Source organism: Dasypus novemcinctus, chromosome 7 (assembly GCF_030445035.2).
Source record: "Dasypus novemcinctus isolate mDasNov1 chromosome 7, mDasNov1.1.hap2, whole genome shotgun sequence".
NCBI lineage: Eukaryota > Metazoa > Chordata > Mammalia > Cingulata > Dasypodidae > Dasypus > Dasypus novemcinctus.
Window position 1 is genome coordinate 80,310,161 of NC_080679.1, and position 17,396 is coordinate 80,327,556.

The 17,396-nt window shown below is 41.9% G+C and overlaps 1 protein-coding gene across 1 annotated transcript in view; it reads left to right on the plus strand.

The window, feature by feature from the left end:
- The window catches only part of STK39 (serine/threonine kinase 39), a 296,619-nt gene that overhangs the window by 92,732 nt on the left and 186,491 nt on the right, over positions 1-17,396 (plus strand). The window lies entirely within an intron of this gene.

Below are 17,396 nucleotides of genomic sequence, written 5' to 3' on the forward strand. Positions count from 1 at the left end.
CCTTATCAGCAAAGGAAATTGGATGCAGAAAGAGAAGCCACCAGGAGCAGGCAGAAGCTGGAAGTCAGTGGTACCTGGAAGAGATAGAGGAAGATGCCACCACATGCATTGCCATGGACAGAGCAGCCAAGGACCAAGGATCGAAGCAGCCAGCCCCGGAACGCCAGTCTTCAGGGTGAAAGCGTCACCATGCTGACGCTTTGAATTTAGACGTCTGTCCTCAAAACTGTGAGCCAATAAATTCCCATTGTTTAAGCCAACACATTGCATGGCACTTGGTTCGGTAGCTGAGAAATTAAACCAATGTAAAATCCCTTTTCAGACTATTTTATCAGAAAAGAGAAGATTAAAGGGCTGGTCAAGACCACAAGAAACCCAAGCCTCATTGTGCAGTTAACAAGAGGGATGAATAAGACTAATGTGCTTGGTTTTATTTAGAACAATACAAATTCTGTGGAAATTACATAAATTTCTATTGGCTTTGCCTCTAAAATCAGTAAAATATCTACTGAGTGCCTCCGATATCCCAGACCAAGTTTCAGGTGCTCAGCACATTTTGAGTCATTCAGTCCTTGCCACAGGGAAGGTAATATGCCCATTTTACAGATGAGAAACTAAGGTACAGAGTGGGGAACTAAACTGCCCAGGCCACACCTAGAATAAGTGGCAGAGCCAGAATTCAGATATTGGCACTCTAGCTTCAGAGCCTGTAAATTCACGTCTGTGGGGATTACAGGAGCAGGATCCTAAATCTGGACTGAAATGAACTCAGTTTTGGTTATAACTCTAATAGCAGTTACGAATAAACTTTTCCATAATTTTTTCTGTAATGACCCATTCCATTTTGGACCAGCCACATTCTTCCTCTTTGTTCTTTTAAGTTGAAACAAAAAAGTGTCACTGGGAGGTTTTAGGGGATAAGGAGAAGCAATCATCTTCGGTGTCATTGGAATTAAACTCCGTAGTGACATATCACTCTCACGAGTCTGGAAAATATCAGGTTTGGTATAGTGAATTAAACCCTGAAGATTGCCTGTTCAGGTTTTAAAAGATTTATTACTCATTACAGCATCTTTGCTTAGAGAACCAACATTTATGACTTCCTGATGGTAAACTTTGAAAGATGGATAGGATAAATGTAATAGTTCTTGCTACAATATGTAATAGAAGGAGGAGTGGCCATTTGAAAGTCATGCTGTTCCCACAGTATAGATTTTTATTTTCCAATTTGCTGCTCTGTCATATTGTCGGGAAGAGCTTGATACTTTGCCTGGCAAGTGACTAAGCCTCTGTCTGGAATTAATGAAAGTTCTAAGCAAAAAAAAAGTTCATATAATACATATAAAATAGGTCACTTTGGGATGGTCACTTCAAATATATTTACTTTGGGATTCTTTTAAGTAGTAACCATTCTTAATGTACTATGAAATACTAATTTTAAAAAATTCAGTTTCTGTAGAACTTTCTAGAAACCTGCTATTGTATTACATAAGGTAGATCTCATGCTCATTTCCACTTACTTTTGCTGTTTTAGGTGTGTGCATATGTGTTTGAATGTGCATTTCCACTTTAAGTTTTAAGTAACAGAAAAATTGCATAGTGAGGTAAGGCAGCCTATAACTCTAGAAAGTTGTCTTCACATCTGTCTCCATGTATCTGAGCCCATCCAAATCAAGCTTATGCTGTAGAGATGTTACTCTTTAAGGCACAAAGCAGGGACTTTGGGTAGCATTTCCATTTTCTGGAAGGGAGATTATAACCCAGACAGCCTTCAGCTTCTATCTGCATCTTGAGCACTGAAAGTCCTTTGGCTAAAGTTTCTGCCAGGAAAATAGGCAACTAGGTTTGTTTCCAGTGCTCAGATATTACCCTCAGGGGGCCAGCGGAAGGTGTATAAGATAGTTGAGCTTTTAAGCCCATAGCTACTGGGTTCTCCCATGTTCTTCGACCCTGATAAAGTGTACATTTGTGGCAAAAAAGAGAGAATGTGTTCTAGAAAAGAGAGGTTGTTGCCTTGTGCAAGGTAATAGAGATTCCTGGTAGGCACCTGAAAGCTCTGAAAGGCCCTGAGACATGTACATCAGGAAATGATGTTGTCATCATAGTTTTGCATGCCTTGGCCAAAAGTATGGGTTCTTATGCCAACCTGCCATGGTTCAAATCCTGGTGCTGGCACTTCTAGCCATGTGAGCAAGCTATCTAGCCTCACTGGGCCTCAGCATCTGCATATGTATAATGAGAAAATACTAGAGGGTTAGAAGATTTAAAAGCCACTCTACTCTACAGTAAATTAGCCCATATTATATTATTTCTGTGTTGAAATGGGGGGTGCCATTTAATCAGTTAAGGTGTTGAGACATCATGCAAGGCTAGTGAGGTGATACTCTAGGCACTTGATCTGACCTCCTGCCACATCATTTTGGTCTTCCCCCTTCTTTATCCCATCAGCTTCCCTCATATGATCAGAGAGAAAAATCTGCAATACACATCTCACCATATTATACCTCTTCATAAAATTTAAAACTGTTGTTGATGAAAGAAGTCTCCAGTTCCCTAAAAGGCGAATGAAGGTCTTGCCTAATTTTCCAGTCTCCTTCTGCGTTGACTTGAAATGCATTACAGTTCAGCTTCACTCCTTAATGAGATCCTTTCTTTACCTGGCTAACTTTCAGGATTCTATTCAGATATTCTTTCCTTGAGAAACATTTTCTGACCTTCCTTTACAACCTGTACGTACACTCACTAGGTTAAGCACTTTGCTCTGTTGGTTTGAAAGTATCCTATACATACCCTGATTAGGTAGCTTATTATCCCAATATTGTTCTGAATTGGTTCTCTACTTTCCTTTCTTCCTCCAGACTGTATGTTTTGAAAGGCAAGTACTCTGTGTTATTCATCTCCATATTCCCGGAGTGCTTGACATGTGGCAGGTGTTTATGAACGTTTGGCCGGTGTGATCTGAACTGAAGCATGCTAGGCACCCTGTTTCTGTAAACTGTGTAAGTGCATGTTCTTTCAGTGGCAGAAGGTGCATATGTTTGGCATAGCTGAAAGGTCAAGTAAGTAAGAATACATCAGCTTAACAGAGAGAGAGGTGGAAATAGTTTAAATAAATATTGAGATATGTATCCTACTGCATATTTTTAAGGCTGAATATAGTTTCTAATGAACATTTGCCAGCTCTGATTTTGGGTAAGCACTGCCTTAGCCAGCTAGCAATGAAAGGCTTAATAAAATTAGGGAAGTTGCAGCAGAGAACATGGATTAGAAGACATTGGGCACACTGAGGAAATAGAATACAAATGCAAATTAATATCTTTTGGGAGTTAAAAGTCCTTTCTAGTGAACCAGAATATTTTTTTCAGTTTCAGGAAGAGTTTATAATAATGCAAATTATAATTTAACAAATTTTGCCAAATTTCTTACATATTAATTCTTTTGTGGTTTAAGTAAATAAGGACAGTAAACTAATGTGGCTCTTTGTTGGAATCTTGACAAGTGGTGGTAACATTTGGTGAAACCTCTAGCATGAACCAGAAATGCAATCAATTCTGGATACTTAGTTTTCCCTTCCAGCTGTACACCATTGGTAAGAAATATTTTGGGTGCTTTTAAGTAGCTTTCCATCGTTTAACAGCTGCTAGCAGTTGTTTGAACAACAACTTAAGGATCTCTTACTGGGTGAAGCCAGTGGGGAGGAAAATCACTGGAATTTTTCCTCACCTGTGCATGTTAAGCTGTGTGGGTGACAGGCTTGAATTTCGGGGAAGACTGTCTAGGACAGGGGTTCTTAACCAGGCGTCCACAGATCCCTTGGGATTTCTGGGGGTCCAGAACTTGAATTGAAAAAAAAATCAACTTATTTATTTTCTCTGACCTCTGATGTTTAGTTTCATAAACTATATGCTCCTACATTCTGAGAAGGGGTCTGTGGTTTTCACCTGACTGGCAAAGTGGTCTGTGAAACAAAAGATGTTAAGAACCCTTGGTTTAGGAGGACATGGGGCAGATGGGAATGAACCTGTCTGCCTGTGGGTTCATTTATATATTACACAAATATGTTTTTATATATTAATAATTTATATATTACCAAAAGCTGCTGAGGTCTGGAGAAAACAAGAGATTTTAGGCTGGCAGCAGAGCAATTGAACTCATTTTCATGCTTGATCAATTTTCCTTTATTTTTTTGTTTCCCAGAACCTCTCTCCATTATAACCTGCTCCTTCCCTGGTGAAAATGTAAACATTAGGTGTTGGGTTTGGTATATCTTGAGTGGTTACTTGACACATATTTAATGAGCATTTGCTGTGTTCCAGGTGCAGTTCTCTGAACTGAAACCATGGTAAAACCATGAAGACATCATCTCTACTTTCGTGGAGGTTACAGTTTAGGTGAAAGATATTAAACGGTTAACTGAAAATTTAATTTTAAAAATTTGTAAGTGTGGAGGGAAATCCATATACTTAGGGAATCTAGATTAGCCACATTAGGACTAGTTGGGGATAAATCTTAAATAAGTCTTAAGATCTGAATGATTGCAAATGGGTGTATTTCAGTCAATCACGTCTTATGCTTAATAAAGTCACTGTCTATATCAAATATATTTTAGATTTTTTGGAAATTTAAATAAAGCTAACCTGTACTTATACCCTATAGAATATAATTTAATACTTGATGGGAAAGAATCCTCTGGAGAACACAATAACCAAGAATTATCCAGCTCCCTTGGTTCCTAACTTGACATGAGCCCTAAGCCAAGTCGTTTGCTCCACAAGTATGAGGTTCTTGACTCTGAAGTTTCCTTTCAAATCTATAAATTGTGTAACTCTTCAATACAAAATAATGCTATAACCCCCAGAACCCCCACCACCAACAAACTGCCTTTTCATAGGCTTCCCCATCTCATTTGATGGCAGCCCCATCCTTCCGATTGCATAGGCCAAAAGTCTTGGTGTCCTTGACCCTTCTCTTTCTCTCGTAATCCACATCAAGTCCAATCTGTCATCAAATCTTGTTGTTTACCATGTCTTCCTCTGCCCTGCCTTCATCCTGGTCAAAGCCACTATCAACTCTTGCCTGGACTGTTGTAGTAGCCTCCTCAGTGGTCAGTTCTCTACACAGCATCTAGAGTAATAATATTAAACTAAGTCAATTTACATCCTGCCTCTGCTCAAACCCTCCAATGGCTTCCTATCTCAGAGGGAAAGTCAGAATCTTTATAGTGGCTCCCAGGTCTTTTATGATCTCGCCCCTCATTATCTCATCAGCCTCATCTCCCATTTCTTCCTCTCCCTCACTCCACTCCAGTCAAACTGGTCTCCTCGCTGTTCCTAGAGCCTGCCATGCATGCTCCCACCTTCGGACCTTTGCACGAGCTGCTCCCTCTGTCTGGAATTCTCATTTGCTTATCTTCTTCAGATCTTAGCTCTGATGTCATGTTAGTGAGGCCTCCATGGTCATTCTCTGGTAAATATGAACCCGTTGCCCTACACTCCCTTGTCCGCCTTTCTTGCTCTTTTTCTTTTTTGTACACATTGTCCTCTAACATACTCCACATCAGCAGTTCTCACAGTATGGTCCTGGACCATCAGCATCAGCATCACCTTGGAAACTTGAGAGAAATACAAATTCTTGTGGCCCTCCCCCACCCCTACCCCCCACGCTTCATCAGAAATCTTGGGAGGGGCCCAGCAACTTGTGTTTTAACAAATCCCAGTTTGGATACAAACTAATGTTTGAGAACCGCTGCTATATATTGGACTTAGTAATTGTGTTTATTATCTGTATCTACCATCCTCCTCCCCTCTTCCTCCTCCCCCACTTAAAAGTCGATTCCATGAGGGCAAGATTTTCTATCTTCTTCGAACTGGAAATGGCCCTTAGTAAGTGCTCAGTAAACATTTATTGAAAGAACTAATGAACACATGGCCATCTAGTGAATTTAGGCTAAAAGAATATTAGGCAAACAGTTTAATATATGATCCTCATATTTTAGTGACTCTTAAGTGTGATGAATTTTAAAAGTGAGGTTTTCTTCACCAACTAAAAAATCAGCAGGTTCTCTAAAGATTTTATTAACCCCCAACTAATCCTTCTTAGCACTTTGTGGAAATGATGTAAATTGTTGCTTTAAATACCTGTGGCGATTTGAATTGTGCTCCCATAGGAACCATCTCTTGAAGTGGACAGATGGGCCATTTGGCTTCATGGAAACTTCTGATAGTTGAGTGGGCATTTGTATGAAAAAGGCCACCTGCAGGTGTATGAATTTTGCATTGGACATTTGGACTGATTAATTTTGGATCTAAGATGATTATGCCTGTCTTTGTGGATATGGCCAGTAGGAGTCCCATTAACTTCAGAAGCATGTCTTTGGCATGGAAAATAACAATACTCATAATATACTTATGTAGTACTCTCCTTGTACCAAGTGTACATTCAGGAGATGAGAGAACTGAGGGCCACTGGGAAGTAGCTGACTTGTTTAAGGTCATACTGTGGGTCATAAAAACAGACATTTCTCAGATCTCCAACTTCACTTTCAGCCCTCGGCCCACTTCTTGCCATTAGGCACCCACCCCTCCCCTGGCCTGTACCCCATCCCCACATATACCTGTTAATTCTCCATGTTTGAGGGGGGTTCAGCTACCCTGGGGCTCAGTTCCTTCAGGTGTAAAATAAGGCAGGTTGACAGGACATTCTCCAAGGACTTATCTTGTGTAAGAATGATTGAGTGGCTTTTCCATAGTCTTAGTCACTAAAGACATTCTGAGCCCTACTTTAAAGCATTCAAATTAGATGATCTTGGACATGGAAGGGAGACAAAGTTCAAGTGTATGTCCTGTGGTTACTTTTAGCAGAGCATGTTAAAAAATAATACTCCACCCCCACCCCAACCAGGGAACTTAGAAGGCATGGATTTGTGTTTTGGGGATTATGTGTGGTTTTCATGTATTCACTGTAATTATCATGTTGAGTAGGAAGTTGACCACTAGTGAGATCTTGGCCACATGTCTCATTGGGATTGAGAAAGCTGGCTCTTGTCCCTTCAGTCCAGCTGGCCTAGAATCACTGCTGCAGCCTCCCTGGCAGTCCTCCCTTCTATTGCTGGGCTGCCAGGTGTGACCTCTGGCTCCATGACTCACTGTATCTTCACCTGTTTTGGGGAAGGCTTCTGTGGCTCTGACAGCTACAGGCGAATTATCTATAGTTTGCTCTTTCCTTGAAATGATGCTCTTCTTCACTGGGATGGCTAATTGGCTAGAGTAATCCACTGAACTGTGAGCCAAACATGAATTGACATCAACCACCACTTATTCTTCTGACTTTTTATCCCTTTAACCACTGTAAGAATGGTTGAGGAGCTGGAGGGACGGAGGTGGCAGCTTATGTAGCTTCAGTGTTATTAAAGGATCCTCCTATTTAGTTTTTCTTATAATTTGTCTGTATTATTGTGAATTGATATTAATTCCATTAATAAAGTGCAAAGAAGGGCTAAGTAAAAATGCAACATTTGTTTCCAGAGTCTATTCTCATGAGACCCCAATCATGGGAAGACATGCTTCTTTGTGTTTCTTTTATTTTTAAAGGTACTGCTCTACATTTAGGGTATAAAAAGATGATGTCCTCTGATTTTTCCTTTTGTTGTCAGAAAAGGCTGTGAAGTTGGCATTCTCTATTGTTTCAAAGATGAGGTCAGGACACCTCTGACTCATTAACAGATGGGAAGCATGGGTTTGTCCAGAGCAGCTGATAAGTGGAACTTTAGGGCCCAGACTCAGTAAATATTTCAGGATTGTGTTTGCTGACAACACATGCCCTGGACTCCACGCCGTGGGTGGGGATCACAGCCTATAGAGCCAAACAAGGCCATTGAGTACCATTTGCTTGCAAGAAGGAATAAATAGAACTGAACACAAGGAGCCTGATGTCAGGTGTAGAGGGAGGACCTAGAGGACCCTTTCTGGTTCAGCCTGGCTCCTCTGGGCACCAGGCTTCATCCCCAGCAGGGCAGCTGGTATGTCCTAATCCTCTACTGATGAGTTGCAAGTAACTGGTTACTAATAGTAGATAAGGTGCCAGGAGATTAATTACTGACTTGCTGAAAAAGTGACCAGATTCAGGGTTATTGCTTTAATAACATAATCACATCACTCTCACCCAGTTGCATCTGAGAGGTTTTCATGAGTGAGCAAGGAGCAGAGTTACAAACATCTGTGCTTAACCCTGGCCTCTTTCATTTGGATCTCGGCACCTCTCGTGGGCAAGTGTTATTGATGGACTGTAACTGTTTGTTGTGATTATAAATGATTTTCCTGTATTAAAGAATCTTTTGTAGACACCTGAGTCTGTTCCCATAGAGGTGTATCCTGTGTGCACATTTTTTTGATCCTGTGTGGCATTGCAGACACAGTTGGGAATCATTGGGTTAGACTGTTCTGTATTGCCCTTATCTGTGTTAAAAACATGTGAATGTGCATACATAAATACTCATCTGCTACTCTTTCTACTCTGTGGTACTCTTCATTTAAGAGGTGAAAAAGGGAAGCCGAGGGGTTGGCTGTATGTACGCTGAAGTCTTGGAATCATACTGAATCATGCCATAGCACTTGGTAGGAAATAAGTCCTCTGGAGTAGTGTTCCTCCAAGTTCAGTGGGCACTGAACTGAGTCAGCTGGAGACCTTGTTACAATGGATCAGCAGGCCTTGGTTGGGCCCGAGATTCGAGATTCGAGATTATCCGTTCCTTAGAGGCTCCCAGGTGATCCTGATGATACTGCTTTTTGAACTCCACTTTGAGTAGTAAGGGTCTAGACTAGATGGTTGAAGATAACTATCTTTCTTATTTTTCCAGAACTGTGTAGTTCTGTTTGTGGGAGGTTTATATAAGTGTAACTCTATACAGGAAGTGTTGGCAAAAAACTGTAAATTAGACTCTTCTTGTAGTATGTTTTTTTTTCCCCTTGAGACTGCAATGCATTTACGTTTTGATTTGTGCCTCTCACATTAAAAGCTTAATAATGGAGCTGTTTAAAAATCCAAAAATGCACTGTGTGCTAAGTGTTTTCTTGCGGGTTTTTACTCAGTGCTTTTGGAGATTGCAGTGAGTTTTTCCTCTGACGCAATGGTTAACCCTTAGCGGTTAGGAAGTACGAATAAACACGGCCGGACCGGGAAAAGATAGGGAGTGTGAGAGTTAAGAAGCCTTTGGGAACACATAAGAGGTACTTGACTGACAAGAGATTAAACAATAAAGGCAGTGAATTATTTCACGTAATGAGAAGCCTGGGCATTTGGTTGCAGAGTTGGTGCAGAGGCCAGGGACATGTTGGAGGTCATGGGCTCTTTCCTCCTTTGTGTTGCCTCTGTGCTGTGATGGGCAGCACCTGTCTTCATGGGCTGCCTCACTCTCAGCCTCTCGTCCTCACATGAAGGTCCCAAACAGGGAGGGGGTGGGAGGAGCAAAGGAGCCTTTTAGGGTGATTGTTTTATTAAGGAGGAAAATTTCTCCTGAGGCGCCTGCTCAGTATTCCCCTTGGATCTCTAGGGCAGGCCCAGGGCAGACCTTCAAACCATTCATTGGTGAAGAGGGACAGAGCACCATGGTCAGCTTGGACCAATAATATTATTCCCCCAAGGCCTGGCAAACAAAATTGGGGATCTGCTAGAGAAGAAGAAGGGAATTGCTGTTGCTGGGAACCAACAGTGTGTGTTACAAAGATTAACATTACTAAGAACCTACTATGTTGTGGTTTCCTGGAGAAACTGTTGCTCGAAGGAGCGAAGTAAATTAGGAGGGAGTGCAATAGGGCCTCACTCTCAGGCCTGTTCAATGCCCAAGGCCCTCTTGACAGTAGAAATATGGCTTCTTGGTACTCACTGTGTCCTCCCCTTGCTGCTTGTCCTCTTCTCTTAGATCCAGGGATCATCGATGGCAGAAGCCCTGGAAATGGTCAGGACCCCATGGGATGTTGGGAACTGCGACCACACTTACCACACCAAATGCATCACCGTTGGACCTCTTGGTGGTTACATTCACATTCGTGATGTGATGCGATGTCACTATTATAATAGTCAGAAAACCACTCATAGCAGTAAAAGGGGTATTATTTCAAAAAGGAAGCTGGCCCAGGGAGTGTTGGCATCCTCCATCCTCAGCCTTGCCACATCCTGGCTTGGCCCCTGAGCTCTGGGCTCTGCTCCTTTCTCAGGGTTGTGCTGAGTTCTGCTGAGCATGGCACAGGTGCCTAAAGGTGTGGTCCACCTGGTAGCGCGGAGGCCTCCCCCCTGCCTCCTCTCTCCCGTCAGGTTTGCAGGGGCTCCCAGCAGGTGGGGGCGGGGGGACGGCCTCCCCGTTTCCTCTCATACTTGGCTCTTGGTGCCCAGAGGCCTGACTGTGGCAAGGCTCCAGGAAAGTGAAGAGTCTCTCCTGTTTACTTCAAAAACAACATCAGAACAAACTGGCAGACAGAGGTTGGGTTTAATTATATATTTAAAAAAATTGAGAAACATCGATTGGTTAAAGAAGCTAAAGCCCATGTGCAGTGCTCATGCACGCAAGGAGTGCCCTGCCACGCAGGGATGTCCCGTGTAGGGGAGCCCCACATGCAAGGAGTGCGCCCGTAAGGAGAGCCGCCCAGCGCGAAAGAAATGCAGCCTGCCCAGGAATGGCGCTGCCCACACGGAGAGCTGACACAACAAGATGACTCAACAAAGAGAAACACAGATTCCCGTGCCGCTGACAACAACAGAAGCGGACAAAAAGATGCAGCAAAATCGACACAGAGAACAGACAACCAGGGTGGAGGGGGGGAAGGGGAGAGAAATGAATAAATAAATAACTCTTAAAAAAAAAAAAAGTAGCTAAAGCACTTCGCTGAAGTGATAATTGGATAAGCATCATAAACAGAAGGAGAAGATCCTGGAAGCCTGTCGGCACATTTTAGCCTGGGATGGGCTTCATTGTTAGTCTTCATATTCCTTGGGGAAAGAGGGATTTTTATTACGGAGAAATATGATCAGAATTGCATGTTCGGAAGATTAATCTGGATGGTATGAGTAGGGTGAACTGCAGTTAGAAGCAGCTGGCCTCTGTTTCTGTAACCAATAAAACCATGACTTTTCCTGGCCTGTATTTTCTTTCTTGTACCATGAAATTCAAGGGGAAAGGACTTGTGGGAGTTATCAGTAAGCAGACGGTGAAGCCTTTAGTTCTGAGTGCAGTCTATTGGGCACATTGGAATAGTCCTTCTCCTTATGTTGCTTAGGTATTGTAATAGTTACTTTATTTAAATTAATATCATATTTCCCGGGGAAGCAGACTTGGCCCAGTGGTTAGGGCGTCCGCCTACCACATGGGAGGTCCAAGGTTCAAACCCCGGGCCTCCTTGACCCGTGTGGAGCTGGCCCATGTGCAGTGCTGATGTGCACAAGGAGTGCCCTGCCATGCAGGGGTGTCCCTGTGTAGGGGAGCCCCACGCACAAGGAGGGTGCCCCGTAAGGAGAGCCATCTAGCGCCAAGAAAGTGCAGCCTGCCCAGGAATGGCACTACGCACACGGAGAGCTGACACAACAAGATGACGCAACAAAAAGAAACACAGATTCCTGGTGTCACTGATAAGGATAGAAGCGGTCACAGAAGAACACACAGCTAATGGACACAGAGAGAAGACAACTGGGGGGGGGGCGGGGGGGGCGGGAAGGGGAGAGAAATAAATAAAAAATAAATCTTAAAAAAAAAAATCGTATTTCCCATGCTTTCTCTCACCAGAAGATGAGGGTTGTGTCTGAATCAAACCCCTGCAAGCCATGGTGTCTGAGCCTACACCGTGCACACTGCGCTGTTCCTCCCCATGCTTAACCTGAAAAGAAGCAGGCATGGTCCACTGAAACACGTTCCAGTGTAAAAACAAGAGGGAAAGCTCTAAATCTATTATTTCAAAAACTTTCTTTAGTATTTACTGCTATTTTATACCCATTATTATGTAGTTTACATAATTGAAATAATAATCTTCAAATATGAAATAGGCCTCTTCACTCATCCAATGCTGGTGATGTAACATTTTAAGGAAACTTGTAGGTCTCAGGAAAGCTGAATGCTGTCAGCTCTAAAAATGATCCTGGGTGTGTAGAATGCCAGTAAGTCTTGAGAGTCTCTTGTGAGAAAAGAAAAGAACTTGGCATCAGACCAAATTATGAAGAGATTGCTTTTGATTATAAATGACATTTAGGATTATTCAGAGAATAGTTCTTCTGTGCTGGATAGTCACAACTTGATCCTTACTCTTCAAGTAAGAGCTTAGGAGTTGTGAGACATTAACCTCATTATTCCCGTTTGCATTTCCTTTTCAATAAAGAAAAGACTTTGAATTTCCCTGAGAAGGAGACTAGGCACTAAGTGACTAACTCCTCCATGAAGGATTGTGGGTTTTTTCCAGACCCTCAGTAACTTGCTATGTGTTCTTTGGCAAGTCATTTAATCTTTTTTATTCCTTCCTCTTTTTCAGTTCCAATATCTACCAAATCATCATATTTCCTTAAGAATTTGTCTAATCCTTTCCATTTCCAGAGTCTCTATTCAAGTGTCGGCTTTGTTGATTTTATACCCTGGGTTAGGGGTGTAGTCTGCTCTGCTTCCAGCCTTTCTCCTTGTCTGAACACCTCTGCATGATTACTTTTCTGAGTTTTCTTTTGCTCTAGAGAGGGAGCAGCAGTGGTCCTGGTTGCTGATTGGACCAGGTGTAAATTCCCTTACCTGATACTCAGACACTTCTGTGGTTGGGCTTCTCCACAAGCTCAGGGCTTCCCAGCCTTTGGGGAAAAGAGGCTGCTTGTAGCAAAAAACTACCAGGGGCCCTGGAAGCAATGGGGGCCTCCTGCTGCCACCTACCTCCAACCAACCACTCGCAGGTCTGAAGGAACCAGTATCTCTTGTAAGTCATTTGAATGCAATTTAGGAAGCTCTGAACTATCAGACTTTTGTCCCATTACTCTCTAACCAAATGATGACTTGACCTAGGCCAGTTTTTTTTTTTTTCCATGCACAATGCAACTTCATTTTTATAGATGATAGTAGATGCTGCAGCAGTTCGAGGTAGGCGAGGGTTGGCTGATCAACCCCAACCTCATTCCCAGGTTGTAAGAAAATCAAGTTTTAGACCAAATTTCACCATCCATCAGCAAGTAAGCTCTTAAATGGTTCTCACAATTTGCTCTGTAGGCTCAAGAAAATCCCTATTCTCCGTCCTTGCAGGTGCTTGAAAAGGTAACTTGAGGCAGGCATGCCAAGACTCCATATGCAGTTTTCTTTTGCCTTTATAGTAGAATCCATCTGGACATAGAGCTGGTTAGGGGTTTGCCTACACTCTGGGCTTGGCTGGATCCTTTCTCTATTCATACAAGAATGGGGAGTATAGCAGATATTTTAGTAAGTATCTGTGACATGAAAGCCTATTTCTAACATGTCATACAAGTTAACGGATCACCATTTTCCCTAATAATAACTCCCATACTTAGATATGGATAACAGAAATACTTCTAGCAGCTGCCCCTGGCATCCTTAGACAAATGCTACCAGAATCCCTCAGCACTAGGCATTCTTGGTTGGAGTGCCACCTGACCACCGGGTTGTAGTATCACAACATGATATCACATTGCAGGTGCTGAAAAATTTTAGGTAATTTTTAGACATCCTAACAGCAGAGTTGGCAGGCTAAGGGCTTGCAGACTAAACCAGGCTGGCAGGATTGCTTTATTTCGTCTTTCCAGTTTTTCATTTAATGAAATTTGTTGCCAAAAAAGGGGGAGATTTTATGTAAATATTCAGCGCTATTCCTCTGTGACATCTCTCTTCTTGAGTGGAGCAGCAGAAGCCTCCTAGAGCAGGGTGGGAGGAGGGAACAGCTCCATGTTGCTGAGATTGTACTGCGGACTTTCAGGACACTCTTGCCTCCTTTTTAATCCTGTCTGCACCCTGTAGGCATTTGAGTTTTGTCTCCTACAGGTGTCAGACAGTTTTTCTTCGTGGTTCCTCACTTGTGCTTTGCTCATGCTGTTTCTTTGTCTGGAATGTCCTCCTTGTTGGCCTCCCCTTCCAGATCTTAACCTCACCTTCAAGGCCAGGTCCAAGGCCCACTTGAGATACAAAATCTTTCATGATCCTTACTTATGTCCTAGCCCCTCTGCTTCTACACAGTCAGCAAAGCATTTGATTTTATATGTTGTTCTACTATTCATTTTTCTATATTTTCGTTCTCCTAGATTGTAATACCCTTGAGGTCGGGAAAATACCTTTCTCACATTTTATGTTTACTAAAATGTTAGTGCTTTCCCCTCAGACCAGGTGCCTAATTGTAAAGAATATTTACACATGGTGAAGAGAAGTAGGATATTGTAAGCTGGGGCATAGCGTTGTCTTGCACCTAACCACTGTAACACCTGGCCCTTGCCAGTTAGGTGGTGGTGTCTCCCAGTGGATCCACTCACTCTCTCAATCAGATAATTATCCCTTAGAACCCTACAGATGCTCCTCAAAGTTTGGCATTCATATATCAAAATAAAAGACAATTATCACTATTATTAAAATCGTATGTAACAAATTAGCAAAGGTGATCCATGTACATCAGAATATTCTTACCCAACATGGAGGACAATGTGCCAAAGCCCCAAGGCACTGAACATCAGAGTGCCAGAGATGCGGTCATCCTTACTAAGGATGGACAGCCTGTCCTCTGCTCTGGGCCCTGCCCTAGGGCAGGGAACACTGAACTTGGTCAACAAAGCACCCTGTGCAAAGGCAAGAATGGTGAGGGCAAGGCTGGTCATGGATTCAGGGAATAAAAAGTAGCTTCGTGGGGCTGGAGCTCAGGCTCTGAATTTGGGGACAGTGGTGGGTGAGGTGAGAGAGGATTTGTGTCAGTTTTGTGTTATGCCAAAGGATTTTTTACTTTCCCCTAAGGGGCAGGGAGCCTTTGAAGACTTCTAAGGAAGGGTCAGGTCTGTGACACAGAAAGGTCTAGTTGCTGACACAGGGATCTGGGGAAGCAGGGAGGTGATGAGTTAGGAGGCTGCCCCAGGAAGTTTGGCAAGACGTCTGTCATGGTGGCTGCAGCTGAAGTAGTGGTGTTGGGAAGGAGAGAAGTGGATGGATTCAGATGTTAGAGCTTTTTATTTACAAGGATGATGGCATTCTTGCTGGTGGTAGGTACACTTACTCCTGGGGGCTGGAAGATGGACTGAGTAGCATTACGTAGCTTTGATTCCATGTTGCCAGTGAAATGTTCCTGGTTTCTGTTCCAGGTACCTGGTTTCTGTTCCAAGTGTACCTGGCTCCATTCCTGTTGACTATATAGATGTGCCCCTTAGGAAACAAGGACGCCTTTTCATTGCTCACGTTCTGCCACCTTGTTCTCACCGTCACACATAAACTGTCTCAACAAAGATAACCAGTTTTCCTACTGACACAAGCACACTATGTCCTTTGGTCAAAATGTTCTGTGCATTTAAATCTTTCTGTATCCACATTAGCCACACATAGGGGCAAATAGTGTGTCTGTTCTGTAGTCATAAGGGTGGATAGCTATCAGGGCTGACATTTTCTGCTTCTGGAGTTTTTTTCAGAGCTTTAAAGACATTTAACCATCTGTTTATGTCTTTCGAGTGAGTATTCTAAGTGACGGCTATGAATAAAGATGTGAATTATGAAAGATATATTGAGGGGTGTTGCCAGTAATGAATTGCTACTATATACCCTTCTTAGCTGGTTTTGTAGCTTTTAAGCATATCTAATATAAGCAGGTGGTATTTATAAGGAATTGGAAAAGTATCTAATGTTAACTATGGACTTTTAATCTGAATTATATCTTTTAGGAAGAGATTGAAGGGCATAGAGTTGTTTCAACAGCATTTCTAAGAATCTGTTCTTTTTAAAAGCAGCTTTTACCCATACCTTGAATTTTTAAAAGTTGATAAGCATTTACTTAATATTGATAAAATTATTTTAATAAAAATGAGATGTTGGATTCATTGTTAAACTTTTTAGAAATCCAAATTAAGTTGAAATTAGAACTTTTAAAAGTTTTAAAAATTTCTCTTTCCCTCTAGCTGAATATAGTAGATGTTTGTGAACGATTTGCTTTTCTAACTTTTCTCTAAGAGAATAAATTTTATCTTCCCCTACCGCAGAAGACCAGTTCATTGGTTCAAGAGATTTCTATTCACAAGTCGTCAGTTTCTGAACACAGTACAAGAGTTCAGAGATTTAGAATTGGACACATACATGCAAATTAAATTATATAGCAGTTTTCAAAATATACCTTTGTTCTGCAGTATTGACTTGAGAGTAGCAGTTGGAACAAAGACTCCCATTTGTCAGTTTTTATTCCTTTTACTTGTGGTTGAAACCCTGTTGGGAGTTGAGTAAATTTAAATGTAAATAAAATGAAACCATCAACATGCTTCAACTCTGGTAACAAATACAATCTGCCTAAGCAAATGCAAAAACATTTTGAGGTAGGTTTGTATTTGATGTTGTTCTTTGTTAATTGCTGTCCTCTGGACAACCAGCAAAGGCAATCAGCATAGAAGAATTATGGGAAAGCAGTTTGTAGGGGCTCACTCTGAGTAGTGTGCTATGTGTTTTGAGGTGTTGACAATTTTTTAATATTATTATCTACTTGCTTTATATTATTATCTGCTCACTTGACAATTTTTTTATATTATTATCTACTTAGAGCCATCAGGTCTATAACAGTCCTGAGTAGTTGTACTTTATTAATTTTATCCTTTATGTAAAAATGTAAGCAGAAGTGCATGCATAATAATCACTGGGCATTCTTTTCTCTATTGTCACATACAAAGACACATTTTTGCATTTATCTATGTGTATACAGTCTGCCTAATTATTTCTTCTTTTCACAAAAGGAGCTTCTATTGTGTGATATGTGTTGAGTATTATTTAATTCTATAAGCCATCCCATGTGTACTTAGGAAATTTATCAGACTTGCGAATGTGGGAGATGGATGTTGAATAACATCCTTTATTAAAGCAAACAAAAACAAACATACCCCTCCCTAAACATTGGCCACTTGGAATTAAAGAGGCTGATGTGGGATTTAAGCCCCTCTCGATTTAGAGATGGAGTGGACATCATCATCCCAGGGTCCACAGGATGGAGGAATAAAATATGGATTGGAGTGGACTTGCTGGTATTCTACTATAGAACTGTTGTGGCTCTAGCAATGGAAGTAATTGTATCATTGGTATGGAGATGGTGTCCAGGCCACAGGAGTTGCTGAGGGCGGGGAGAGGGAGGAAGAGGTGTGATATGGGGCATTTTAGAGACTTGGAGTTGTCCTGAATGATATTGCAGGGACAGATGCAGGACATTGTATATCCT